Source organism: Perca flavescens, chromosome 3, assembly GCF_004354835.1.
Source record: "Perca flavescens isolate YP-PL-M2 chromosome 3, PFLA_1.0, whole genome shotgun sequence".
Lineage (NCBI taxonomy): Eukaryota > Metazoa > Chordata > Actinopteri > Perciformes > Percidae > Perca > Perca flavescens.
In genome coordinates this window covers 7,009,227-7,024,305 of record NC_041333.1, presented here as the reverse complement: position 1 = coordinate 7,024,305, position 15,079 = coordinate 7,009,227, and the positions used below count along the sequence as shown (strand labels likewise).

The following is a 15,079-nucleotide window of genomic DNA, read 5'->3' as shown; positions in this document are numbered from 1 at the left end:
CCATTTCCACCATGGGCAGTTGAAAGTCTGCTGCCTCTCCCTCTCAGCTCGTTCTGTAACACCAGATGTGTTTCTGGTGCTGGTGTCTGATGGAGGGGGCCCATGTTGCCCACTGAATGGAATAGTATACTGAGCCCAGGATTCGTGATCCCGGTTCAGCTTTTTACTGGTCCTGCAGCTTGGGGAAGTGAGACGGCCTGCTCTGACACATCGAGGCCCTGAATAAACACAAAACACAACTCCTCCAGAAGCATTATTTGTGCTTTACTCATTTGCATTTTAGTTTTCTTGATTCTCTTTCTACGTTTTAACCTATGACATTGAATCAAAACGTTGCACAAAAATATCACCTAAGTAAAAATAATAAAAAACATCATAAAAAATATGTACTTAAAGTATCAAAAGTAACAATGCAGAAAAGTCAACCAACTAAGTAATTAAGCAGTTAATCATTTCAACTGGACTTGTAAGCCTATATACTAACTAAAACCCAATTTTGTTTTACACAATCCTTAATTTGTCTTTAACAATGATATGTCAGATCACAATAACCTCGGAAAGCATTTGACAAAACTCTAGTACTGTCTGTTTAGTTTTTTTTAAATCAAAATGAGTCATTCCTGAAAATTACATAATTTGTCCTTTTTGTATCTAAGTTTTAGTGCTTGTGGTATAGCAGTTGTACTATTCTTCATCTAAATGTTTACCCTACTTAGATTGCATCCCAAATACTTCAGTATGATCTCTGTACACACAAAAGTAATTAATAGGAACCGCATTATCCTAACTCAAAAGTCAGCTACATTTAGCTCTCTCTAGTCGATAAAGCTGTTAAATTATGTAATTCTTCTTAAACTTAAATCTTATTCATACTTATTCTCAATGGTTTCACAGCAACATCACCATTCTTAGTTTTCATAAAAATAACCTCCAAACCAGGTCAATCTGCTGTTTCATCAGAATTGGATTAAGTCACTCTGTGTCTTCACAGAAATCAGATTTATTTGTTCTGTTTCCCACCTTCACAAATGTCACCCATTTCTTTGGCACAACGACGTGACCATATGTGACAGTGGGGAACCATAGCAAATTCAGAACCCTATACAATGATCAAATTTAGAATCATTTTATTCAAAGTAAAATCATTTTAATCATCCTCACTACTCAAAACAAGTGGTCAAACTCTGTTGGATGGCCAAGGTGATGTTCTGGAACCCAACATCTTAGTCCTCTCGTCTCTAATTGTCAATGGAGGTAGAGGCTGAAATGGTTTCTTCCAGGATGATCAGTCACTAGTATCAAGGTTCCAGACACAAATCACACATGCCAGCTGTTAATCTCTTTTTCTTTTCTTCCCTTTTTATTTTATTTTTTATTTTCTCCTCTCAGGTCTGAGCCTTGTTTATCCTACTTTTATCCTTAACTTTTCCTCCTAATTTTTCTGATGCTTATATTCTTATACCATTTCTCTAGGTGTTTTATGACATTTGTCTTTTTCTTTTTTTTTTTTTTTTTTTTTTTTTTTAATCTGTCAACATAACTTTAATTTAGACATTCAATAGATCTCAATCACATAGTTTCATAGTCGAGCAACCACCACATTTACAAACAGAACACTTTATTTGAGCTGCGCTCAAGTCCAAGCCTTAAAATGAAGTCTTTCTCAGTGCAGGCTGCAATGACATTACCACACACACAAAGTCGACATCATTCCAGCTTGAAACACTAAATTCTCTTAATTAATTAATTCATTCTGTTCCTAGAAGCATGCATTTCTACAGTTTCCTTTTATCACTTTTTCCTAAATTTTTGCTACCTTTGAGGTGTAGATTTCAATGAGAGGTTACTTTGGACCTAAATTTGTCAACCTATGAATCGATTGGTAACTTACCATTGAATTTTATTCTACAAACTCCCAGCGTCCTGGAACCTCTCAGTTCCTGGAGCGGACCCAAAAATTCACCTAGTGACTTCCCAGGATTTAGCGGCCCATTCTAAAAATCGCCTCCTTGGGGGCTTTAATTCCCCATTAACAACGACCTAACCCTTATTTCCTTTATTTCCTCTTATTTCCTTTATTCATTTTTATTTATTTTTAATGTTAACGCTTGACAAGATAATTTACTATGATTTTGACCCATTTTTAAATTGCAGATACACAAAACATATAAAGCAAACCAGGACAAAAACACGTAAAGCAAAACAAGACAGAAACACATCAAATACGCAGCTCTTGATCCGAAACTAGAGTGGATAATGGTCAGTTTTGAATTGTTTACCGGCTATGTCCCTAATCAAAATCAACTCCTCACTTCCTCTTTTACTCCTGTGTAACTAAGCTAAACATGCACCCGAACTCCCCCTGTCTTCGTCTCCAACTGTCTACAGGGCACTCCAAAATAACTAGGTTTGAACCAGTCAAAACTCCACTTACGCCTTATGCGTCACAATCAGTCATCACATTCATTCCGACTCTGTGTACTGAACCTCATCCAAAACGAAGCACCAATCACACAGAGAAGTCCGCACCAAAATCATGCATTAATCAATGTCACCCACCATGGGACATCGGTAATATTTGGGCCACTAGCACACCAGGGCTTCTTTCATCCCTATTACATCCATCCATCCATCCATCTTCGTCCGCTTATCCGGTGTCGGGTCGCGGGGGGAGCAGCTCCAGCAGGGGACCCCAAACTTCCCTTTCCCGAGCAACATTAACCAGCTCCGACTGGGGGATCCCGAGGCGTTCCCAGGCCAGGTTGGAGATATAATCCCTCCACCTAGTCCTGGGTCTTCCCGAGGCCTCCTCCCAGCTGGGCGTGCCTGAACACCTCCCTAGGGAGGCGCCCAGGGGGCATCCTTACCAGATGCCCGAACCACCTCAACTGGCTCCTTTCGACGCAAAGAGCAGCGGCTCTCTCCGAGCTCCTCACGGATGACTGAGCTTCTCACCCTATCTCTAAGGGAGACGCCAGCCACCCTCCTGAGGAAACCCATTTCGCCGCTTGTACCCTGGATCTCGTTCTTTCGGTCATGACCCAGCCTTCATGACCATAGGTGAGGGTAGGAACGAAAACTGACCGGTAGATCGAGAGCTTTGCCTTCTGGCTCAGCTCTCTTTTCGTCACAACGGTGCGATAGATTGAATGCAATACCGCACCCGCTGCGCCCGATCTCCGACCAATCTCCCGCTCCATTGTCCCTCACTCGCGAACAAAACCCCAAGGTACTTGAACTCCTTCACTTGGGGTAAGGACTCATTCCCTACCTGGAGAAGGCATTCCATCGGTTTCCTGCTGAGAACCATGGCCTCCGATTTAGAGGTGCTGATCCTCATCCCAACCGCTTCACACTCGGTTGCGAACCGATCCAGTGAGTGCTGAAGGTCGCAGGCCGATGATGCCATCAGGACCACATCATCTGCAAAGAGCAGCGATGAGATCCCCAGCCCACCAAACTGCAACCCCTCCCCACCCCGACTACGCCTCGATATCCTGTCCATAAATATTACAAACAGGATTGGTGACAAAGCGCAGCCCTGGCGGAGGCCAACCCTCACCTGAAATGAGTCCGACTTACTACCGAGAACCCGGACACAGCTCTCACTTTGGTCATACAGAGATTGGATGGCCCTGAGTAGAGACCCCTCACCCCATACTCCCGCAGCACCTCCCACAGTATCTCCCGGGGACCCGGGTCATACGCCTTCTCCAAATCCACAAAACACATGTAGACCGGTTGGGCATACTCCCAGGCTCCCTCCAGGATCCTTGCGAGTGAAGAGCTGGTCCGTTGTTCCACGACCAGGACGGAATCCGCATTGTTCCTCCTCAACCCGAGGTTCGACTATCGGCCGAACCCTCCTTTCCAGCACCTTGGAATAGACTTTACCAGGGAGGCTGAGAAGTGTGATACCCCTATAATTGGCACACACCTTCTGGTCCCCCCTTTTTAAAGGGGAACCACCACCCCAGTCTGCCACCCTTTGGCACCGTCCCAGACTTCCACGCAATGTTGAAGAGGCGTGTCAACCAGGACAGCCCCTCCACACCCAGAGCCTTGAGCATTTCTGGACGGATCTCATCAATCCCCGGGGCTTTGCCACTGTGTAGTTGTTTGACTACATCAGTGACTTCCGCCTGGGAAATCGACGACAATCCCCCGTTATCCTCCAGCTCTGCCTCTAACATAGAGGGCGTATTAGTCGGATTCAGGAGTTCCTCAAAGTGCTCCTTCCACCGCCCTATTACCTCCTTAGTTGAGGTCAACAGTGTCCCATCCTTACTGTACACAGCTTGGATGGTTCCCCGCCCCCTCCTGAGGTGGCGAACAGTTTTCCAGAAGCACTTTGGTGCCGACCGAAAGTCCTTCTCCATGTCTTCTCCAAACTTCTCCCACACCCGCTGCTTTGCCTCTTTCACGGCAGAGGCTGCAGCCCTTCGGGCCCTTCGGTACCCTGCAACTGCCTCCGGAGTCCTCCGGGCTAACATATCCCGGAAAGACTCCTTCTTCAGTCGGACGGCTTCCCTGACCACCGGTGTCCACCACGGTGTTCGTGGGTTACCGCCCCTTGAGGCACCTAAGACCCTAAGACCACAGCTCCTCGCCGCAGCTTCAGCAATGGAAACTTTGAACATTGTCCACTCGGGTTCAATGCCCCCAGCCTCCACAGGGATGCACGAAAAGCTCCGCCGGAGGTGTGAGTTGAAAGTCTGTCGGACAGGGGCCTCCTCCAGACGTTCCCAATTTACCCGCACTACACGTTTGGGCTTACCAGGTCTGTCCAGAGTCTTCCCCACCCCCTGACCCAACTCACCACCAGATGGTGATCGGTTGACAGCTCTGCCCCTCTCTTCACCCGAGTGTCCAAAACATACGGCCTCAGATCAGATGAAACGATTATGAAATCGATCATTGACCTTCGGCCTAGGGTGCTCTGGTACCAGGTACACTTATGAGCATCCCTATGTTCGAACATGGTGTTCGTTATAGACAATCCATGACTAGCACAGAAGTCCAACAACAAACAACCACTCTGGTTTAGATCAGGAGGCCGTTCCTCCCAATCACGCCTCCAGGTGTCTCCATCATTGCCCACGTGTGCGTTGAAGTCCCCCAGCAGAACAATGGAGTCCCCCACTGGAGCCCCATGCAGGACTCCAGTCAAGGTCTCCAAGAAGGCCGTATACTCCGAACTCCTGTTTGGTGCATATGCACAAACAACAGTCAGAGTTTTCCCCCCCACAACCCGCAGGCGTAGGGAGGCGACCCTCTCGTCCACCGGGGTAAACTCCAACACAGCGGCGCTCAGCCGGGGGCTTGTGAGTATCCCCACACCCGCCCGGCGCCTCACACCCTGGGCAACTCCGGAGAAGAAAAGAGTCCAACCCCTATTACAATCACAAGAAAATAACAGATACGTTTCTGTCCCTCAACGCTTCACCATACGTTGGTCTTATCACTGTCAGCTAAAAGCGACCCGAATCTTCAAATAACCTCACTCACAATCTATCTAATCGTGTTGGCCAACACTTTGTCACAGGTTAGATTTGATTATGGCCACAGCTCCAACACTTCAAACACCATTTAAACATTTTAGAATTTCACTCATTAATTTTAGTGTAACCCAATTAATAATTCCACAGCCAAATCATGTCCCCCACATTTCAATTCCCACACCCGGTTCTTTAACAGATATACAACAAAAGGGAGCAAATTTCATTCAACAGGAATAAATATTTACTCACCACATATTTATTTACCTTTCGCTGAATCTGCACATGTTCAGTGACGCCAAATGATATCGGGTGATGATTCAGAAATGATGTTGGGAGACCTCAAAGATGACGACCAGTCCGAGGATTACAAATCAAGTGCAGCTTTATTCAAACAGTGAACAAACTTTCATGACACTGGAACAACCATGAGCATACAGACACGTCTGCCCAAGGATGAACCACATGTACATCAGAATGAATACCTTTTAAACACTTTTTGTGCTTACACAGCATGAGACATCTATTTCAGTTGGAACAGTTTACTTCTTAAACTACACCTTTTATGGCACGTGCTCCTAATAGATTCTCACATTCCTGGCTCCAATTCCTCTATGTGAAAGTTGTGCCCAAACTCATAATAGATTCACACATTCCTGTGGGAGAAGGTTGTCCCCAGACTAACCTTCTTGTGTAGTACCCTACATACAACACATAAAATACACTTGAAACATATATAGGCAGAAATATCCAACCTATCAATATATATATATATATATACACATATACATATATATATATATATACACACATATATATATATATATATGTGTATGTATGTGTATATATAAATATATATATATATATATATATATGTATATATATATATATGTATATATATGTATGTATATATATATATATATATATATATATATATATATATATATGTGTATATATGTATGTGTATATATATATGTGTGTGTATGTATGTGATTGTGTGTATATATATGTATATGTATATATATATATATATATATATATATATATATATGTATGTGTTTTTACTTATTTAACTGTCTAGTGTGTAATTGTGTGTTGTTCATACTATACAATGATTTATTGTTTGTCTTTGTTGAATAATACAGAAGACAAAGAGCTTAAAATATTAAAAATATTAATCGATATCGAATCGCAATCGCAATATTTGGGGAAAAAATCGCAATTAGATTATTTTCAAAAATCGTTCAGCCCTAACTACGACTATAAATAGTAGTTGTAGTAGTTCATGGCGTAGCATGGCGTTACAGGACGTAGAAGGAAACTGCACAGCATAGCAGGGTGTAGCAGGACCACGGCGACGGCTGCAGCCATGATTTAGGGGCCACCTTAGTCCAAGGACAACTGCTAGGCGAAAAAAAAAAAGAGTTGCACAACATCACATAGTCAGTGGTCACAACGCATGCACAACCTAATACAGTCCAGTATGAAATGTGTTCTTCCTACCATTAGAAGTAATTTGTAAATGTTTATGTGTCATATACAGCTAATGATAGATACAAGTTACACTACCTGATGAGCGTTGCAGACATTTGATGTTGCACTGTGACCCACGATGAAGCACTAATGGTCCAGGATCCTGTAGAGAGAAGCCCTCTGTCTCTTCAAAATCTACAGTGCTAGGTGCATCTATCCCTTCATTACTGGCTGCACTCTCTGCCAAAATCTGAAAAACACGGAGGTTCAAAATCACTCACAAAAATAGGATACAAGCTTAGTTACCAACTGGATCAGTAATAATAAAAAAATAGAAATAAAACCAAAGCAGCTCTTATTATTTGGAGATTTCAGCATTTGCTTAATATATTAATTTGGACTTTGTAAATTACCAGAGAGTAGCCTACTGGGATACAAAATCGGGTAAGAGAATGGTCTGAATTGAAATGCAGGGGAAACTGGAGTATTGTGCTAGCTAGCTGCCTGCCAACAGCTCATAGCTAGCTTAATAAAATGCGGGGAAATGGGGGTGTTTGGGCTAGCCAGCTGCCAACAGCTCATAGCTAGGTTAATGCAAACTGCATCGATGTCAAGGCAGACAGTTACGAAAAACTGTTCTAAAGCGCGCTCTCTCTCTCTCTCTCTCTGTATACTGAAGCCCCGATGCTAGGAACTTGCATTCAGCGCATTTTTAATCCGGATGAGGGAATGGTTTCAGACGCAATTTTAGCTAGCTACTCCTGTCATCAAATCATCAGCTACCAAATGTTTGCTAATACATAGCCAAGCTAACATGTATGTTACTAGTTAGCTAGCTAGATGGTGGACTGCCCAATACATACACGCTCAAATCACTTCTTTATTCTGAAATTATTAGACTAAAATATTACGAAATCGCACCAGATTCAGGTGAAAGCTTTGATGGTGGTGGACTTGATTCCATCGAGTGCACCGAGGAAACAGCATCGGTAATCAGCCTCACATGGTCCTTGCTCCGAAATCTCATCCGAGACTCCAACAAATCTCCAGGTCTATAACTAACTCTCAAATGACCGAGTGTGTGGTGACAGACGCGGCAGTGAAGTCTGCTCTCTTCACCTGCACAAAACGCACCCAAAAACGAAAAACCTTGCTTTTCCTAAAAGGAAAATTATGTACACGATTTCGTGACAGACTGGACTTTGTGCAACCAGCCCAAACACAATAATTTACCATTATGACTAAAACTTTATCTATATCTCGCCCTCTCTCACCACTGAGTGAGAAGCGGAGCAGGAGCACAACCTATTGTTTTATATGACGTGTTGCTAGCGGGAAAGTCTATTTCAGAGCCTAGCTTAAAAATGGGCACCCTTTCATCAAAATTTCTGCTTTACGGTTTGTGTAACATAGCAATTTCTACTTATGTGTTTTTAAAAGACCTCTTCAGACAACATTAAAGGTCCAATATGTAATATTTGTACTGTAATAAATCCAAAAATGACACCAATGCCTCATCAGATATTAAGGAAACATGTTAAACTGAAATACTAGATTTTCTGACAAAAATGCTAATGTCAGTATTTTTTCTTTTTGAAATTTACATTCCGTGACGGAATTTCTGTTTATGTTTTGATCTGTGTGTTGTTATCAACGGCCCAGTTCGACAGGCAGGCCGGGTTGCCAGATATACCTGTAAAAACGTAAACCCAGCGCACTACAGCTGTGACGGTAGTACAGGCAACATTTGTGTACTCACATTGAATTATATAGCTAGAGTACCCGAGTTGGTTACTCGCAAAAACAATTGAGACAGCCAGTAAAGTGATCCCGACTGGTCCTGGCTAACACCGCCATGCTAACCCTGCTAACGTTACCGGGAGAACCAGGCATGAAGCCCATGGCTCTTTACAACGTGTAGTTCAGCAGCTGGAGCCGACAACGGTGAGTTATTTTAAGCCACGAGAGGGGGGCTGTAAATCGGAAAGAGAGGACTGTGAGTTTGCAGTGTGTTTAGCGATTGTTGCCGTAATTCTAAGCCAATGAAATGTGTTCTGTCGGCAAGGTAGTGGTATTTTTAGCGTTTCGTATTGTAATTCTAAGCCGAGGAAGTGTGCCTGACTGGCGTGTGGAGAGGACAGTGAGGTTGTTGTGTTTTTAGCGGTTCATACTGTAATTTTAAGCCGAAAAAGTGTGTCTGTCAGTTGGTTACAGAGCTCCGCGTGAGCACGGGCTATTATGACTGTCAATATAGCCAGCATCTACCGTTAGCTACTCCGCTGTGCTGTGGAGTAATGTTTGGCTATGTGAGAAAAGCGTCTAGCAACGTTGTTGTGAATGCTGCGGTCTCAGCCTGGCAACCCCCGTGAACTTCGAGTCTGGGCAGGAGGGGGCGGGGGAGACGACTCTCCAGTATTTTGAATTGGTAGTGCAGTAACTATTTTAACCGCTAGCTGCCAGTATTACATACAATATTACATATTGCACCTTTAAGTATTAATTCAGTTATGAATTCAACCTGCTCATTGCTCTTTAAGACTCCTTACACTCTCTGGGATAATGTAGTCCAGATTTGACAAGTCTATTTATTGTAGTTTTGGATCTGGACCTGGTCTACATATGAAAAAAACGGTGTAATCTACCTTTATTCTAAATCTAAATTGTGTTTCCCTGCTGAATCGGACAGTTTTAAATTCCCCTTAAATTTCCCCTTAACTGCCGAATCGGAAGCTGCGAATCGGATGCCAACTTCAGTGTCGTGACTGTATTATCAGTGTTGGGCAGTCCCTACTTGTAGCTTAGCTAGTAACTTAGTATTTTGGTGGTAGCTTCACTATTTCCTGAATCAAGTAACTTTTCAGTAGCTTAACTCCTTTATTTATCAAGTATCTTGGCCACATAAGCTACACTTTTCTTGTCATGTGAAATTAGCACAACTTAAAGTAGCTTCCTATGTAGTGAACCAGCCTACTGCTGTGTTTGGGTTATTTAGCTTGCTACATGTGACTGGGTGGTAACTTCTGTGTAGTGAAGCTTTATTCATGGCAGAGTAACTGGTAGCTCAGCTCACTACAATTTCCAAGCAGCTTGCCCAACACTGTGTATTATTCACATGTAATTCACCCCGAATTCATGTCTCATACCCACCCCACTTACTTAAAATAAAGGCAACAGAACATCTGTTGGTTTGCAAAACAAGATTATTCACAAAGTAAGCAACTTTCAAAATAGGAGTTTTGTTGAAGAAAGGTTCTAAGAAATGTGAAGGAAGAAAATAAGCTTGACCTCCTTTTGAAATGTTTCTGTGTAGACTCTCCTAAATCTTCTTTGTTTCATTTTGAAGGTTTCCCAAGAACAAAGATGTGAGGAAGAAGTGGGAAGTGGCTTTGAGGAGAGAAGGATTTACTGCCGTGTGTGTGTGTGCGTGCATGCGTGCGTGTGCGTGCGTGTGCGTGTGTGTGCGTGTGTGTGTGTGTGTGTGTGTCCATGTTCCAGCACTGCAGTAGTAACTCTAGTACTTTCTTGCACCAAGGGTCTGTTTCACAAAAGCAGAATATATAAATCCAGGATAACTGATAAAGCAAGGCTTTGACCTAGTCTAATCTGTGCATCCTGGCTTGGTGCGTTTCACGAAGGCCGAGCCAGGCTGAGGAAGAGAGACTAGGTCCAGCCAGGATGAAGTAATTCAGATAGATGCGCGTGCACGGCTTTCCTCAAAAGACCGCGAGGTCGATCACAGATTTACTGATGCCGAAATGGAGAATACGCATTGTTCATACTTTATACAGAGTGAGCAGCAGCTTCTTGTGGAAGTATGATGACGTGAAACACATTATTTGTATAAAAAGAAAAGAAACACGGCCGCTGTAATAAAACAGCGAGAGAAAGCGAGGCAGACGATCACGGAACGACTGAATACGTAAGTAGCCTCAACATATACATTAACTGCCCACTGCTCTGAACTGAAACCGTCCTAATCAGACCATTCAAGGATTAGGCTACTCATCATTTACACAAATTAACAGTTGTACTCTTTGCCTTAAAAGTAAGCATAAGATAATGTTACTCAGGAAATTTACCATGAAGATCAATGTTCTACAACACTAGAATATGATGGGTAAATATCTCTTTCATTCTGTTCCTCCCTCTCTCTCATGGGCTAAAATATAAATTTCCTAAGTTATATTAACTTCCACTGCTCGCTTTTAATGCAAAGTGTACAACTGTTTGTTTTTGCAAATGACAATGACTCATTGAATGGTTTCAGTTAAGAGCAGTAGTTCATAAATGTATATTTTTAGACTATATAATCTGTCCGCTATTAAAAGCCTTGAATTTTTTAATTTTTAATTTTTTATAGCAGACGAGTTTCCTTCTCTACATATTAGGCCTATATGCCTTACTCCCTCGTATGGACATAGAAAATAAAGACACTGAAGAAATTGGACTCTAAAATCTAGAAACTATAAAGATAATTAAGTGATAAATTCCATGCACACTGTAGTGAATGGAACAGAGTATATTCATCTGTTAATCCCCCCAGCAAAATATAAGGTCAAAAACCATTAAGGTGTCCTCTCCCTGTTGTCATGAATGTACAGTAGCCTACAACACTATATAGTTATTGGTCCAGTGAACTAAGTCTATAATGGTTTGCAAAGTACGGTGCTATATCCACATATGGCGGAGATGTTGCTACTTCTACCCTTAAGAACTGAGTATTGTGCTACTTTTACCTTTACCCTTAAGAACTGAGTATTGTGCTACTTTTACCCTTAAGAACTGTTAATGTGCTTATAAGTGATATTGTGAAGACCTGCTGTGTGTCACTGGTCCATAAGTTTGTGTATGTATTGTACTGCATCTGTATTATTTTTGTCCCTGTACCATTTTTCTTCTTGTGGACATAAATAAATGGTTAAAATGTGTGTGTGTGTGTGTGTGTGTGTGTGTGTGTGTGTGAGAACAGATAAAGTTCCACGACAATTCAAGACTTAAATTCTGTCATCCCAGAACTAATTCTAAGCTTTATATCTGTACCGTAACCTTACTCTACACATATAGTAGTAAGTCGTATCTGTCATCAGTCTGACATTAACACTGAAACTGAAAGCACTGGCAGTGACTTACAACCGCCTGGAAACACTATACATACATTATATGTGTATACTGCTGTAAGTGTTGGCAGGTCTGTTTGTTTGTGTTTCATGAACTCTAGCCTCATGGTGTGTGTGTCTCCAGGAATCCAAATTTTGCTCTCCGTTGCCTCACACTGGGTTTTCGAGATTGTGTATAGTGAAGTTTATCTGTACATTATTTCTCTGATAGTCTTTTGTCAGATAAACTTCACACACACTCTTTCCCTCTGGGTTCTGTAAAGCACTTTGTAACGGTGTTTTAAAAATTGCCACATAAATTAAGTTTGCAGACTTTTCAAGAGAGTTTCGTGCAGTTTGAATAAAAACTGTCAAATATCTTAATTCATATGGATATCACAATATTCATAATCGCTATCACAATATCACATTTTGTCAATATCGTGCAACCCGTGTGTGTGTGTGTGACAGAGAGAGACAAATATTAAAACCTTCAAGTGAACTCTAATATAATCAAATATTGTTTCTTAAACTTATTAAAATATCTGACTTTACTGCCAGTATCTGTTTCTGCTTTTCTATCATATTTATAGTGTGTGATTTGCAAAATACCTATCATATCCTACATCACATATCATTTCAGGGGACAGTCCCCGTTTTTGGTTGCCTGTTCCTGGCTAAATACAGAAAAAAACACCTCTGTCCCTGTTTTGTTTTTGAAGACACAACATTAGGTTTTTCAGTCAGATAGTCAAACTGGAAATCTCCCTGTCTTTCTTCCTTTTCGGGGATTATGTTCCCCGTTTTGATCTTGGACGTCTGGTCACCTTATATCATATATCAGAATATTATATTAGTTATGTTCACTATGAATATTAAAATACGCCGAACCATGTGTCTTGTATCATAGCTACGTGTATGATCTTTGCAGCAAAAAAAAAACCCGCGTGAAAATCAATTCGGTATTCATTGAGGTATGATTATTTAAATGCGCTGACAACTCGTTGCACCTGCCAAACAGATTATACTGAGTGGAGTGGGTGACCGGTCCAAGATGGCGGCCACACGGCTCGTCAGCGGCAGTAGGCAGTAGCGTTTGATGCGGCGTCTATTCTATATTATGTCTATGGCCACTACCGTTGTTCCTTTACTGACCGACCGTGATACAAACAATACGTGTGTGCACGTTCATAGCAGAACATGATTTGTCATTAACGATGGCCACTGTTTAAAAGCTATCTGAAGCCCAAACTGCCTTGACAAAGCTGTCTGTTGGGAATCAGCATGGCAGTTATTTAAACATAACAGAGTTTAGACGTCTAGCTATATGAAACATTTTTAATAAATGTACATGACAACTAATATATAAATTCGCTTTTTTGATGACGACTTGGCCAAACTAGTAAAGTTTAGTTTTCACAATGATTCATTGTAGGATTATGATATTATGGCAATATGTAAATCCACATTGACTGTTTATTTAACATATGGTTGGAAGAAGTAAAAATGTATCTTTTTTTTCTTTTTTAGTTTTTAAAAATTATGACTTTTATTATTGTGTAATGTCAGAAGGACTTTAACTCTTTTGCCAGTCAAATTAACTTTAATAAGTGCATATTGAAATATTACACTGTTGGTTGGCAAAAAATGCATCTCAAAATGCATCAGATTGATGCTTTAAAATATGGAATATTTAAAATTTTCTTCCAGGGGAGCATGCCCCCAGACCACCCTAGAGGGGTTATATCCTTCTCACCATTTTCACCCCTGACCCATTTTCATGCCTGTGTAAATGTTTATGTGTCATATACAGCTAATGATAGATACAAGTTACACTACCTGATGAGCATTGCAGACATCTGATGTTGCACTGTGACCCACGATGAAGCACTAATGGTCCAGGATCCTGTAGAGAGAAGCCCTATGTCTCTTCAAAATCTACAGTGCTAGGTGCATCTATCCCTTCATTACTGGCTGCACTCTCTGCCAAAATCTGAAAAATACGGAGGTTCAAAATCACTCACAAAAATAGGATACAAGCTTAGTTACCAACTGGATCAGTAATAATAATAATAATAATAAAAAAAGAGAAATAAAACCAAAGCAGCTCTGACGTGTCAAAACCTCTAGTGGCAAAATCTAGGGGATTTCAGCATATTGATTAATATATTAATATACCTATAAATTACCAGAGAGTAGCCTACTGGGATACAACATGTATGTTACTAGTTAGCTAGATGGTGGATTGCCCAATACATACACGCTCAAATCACTTCTTTATTCTGAAATTATTAGACTAAAACATTACAAAATCAGCCAAATTAAGAGTTAAAAGAATTAAAAGTAAGACTAACTCTGCTAAGAGCTCTTTTTCGGTGCATGGAATTTCTGCAAGTTGGTCCTCCATAGCCTGGCTGACACCAGACCCTTCTCAGTTGGAACTGAGAGTGGGTCTGGTAAAGCTTCATTGACCGTTCATTTCCAAAGGGGCGTCACCAACGGATGCCACTCAAATGCCTCTGGGCAATTGGATAGTCCTTCAACCAATCAGACCAACGGTCCGGGTGACGCTTTTCACATCCAATATCCAACTAAAAAAAATGTGATTCTGGTTTTTGGTGTCGTCCCTCCACGCCCTACTTTTTCCTTGCAGGTGTTGCATATTGCAAACTTGTTATCTTCTGCACACACGGTGAAGAATTTCCAAACAGCTGACATGTTGCAGGTTAATTCACGAGGTTCCCTGTGCAAGAATAGCGCAGACACACGCTTCACACTGCAAGCGGGTACGCACACACACACGGCGGAGAAGTTGAGAGAAAGGAAAAAGAGACAGAGTCCGTGTGTGCGTGCGTCCTTGAGAAGAGAACTGTAACTCGTATAACTTATGTTGTCAGTTAATTGTAGTATTGACCTGCATGAAATCGGCATATGTCACACTGACCTGCGGGTCGCGAGCACGTGAAGCACGGCTTGGTAGCCGTCATGTTGAATGTAAACAAAAAGCTGCTA

At 41.7% G+C, this 15,079-nt stretch overlaps 1 long non-coding RNA gene across 1 annotated transcript; it reads right to left on the bottom strand.

Moving 5' to 3' along the window:
• Positions 1 to 6,809: 6,809 nt before the first annotated feature.
• Positions 6,810 to 14,473, bottom strand: LOC114553340 (uncharacterized). Its single transcript, XR_003692293.1, has 4 exons — positions 14,422 to 14,473; positions 13,907 to 14,060; positions 7,068 to 7,221; positions 6,810 to 6,899 (listed from the first exon to the last, which is right to left on the bottom strand). It is a non-coding gene; the product is annotated as an uncharacterized LOC114553340 (long non-coding RNA).
• Between the last annotated feature and the right edge of the window lie 606 nt (positions 14,474 to 15,079).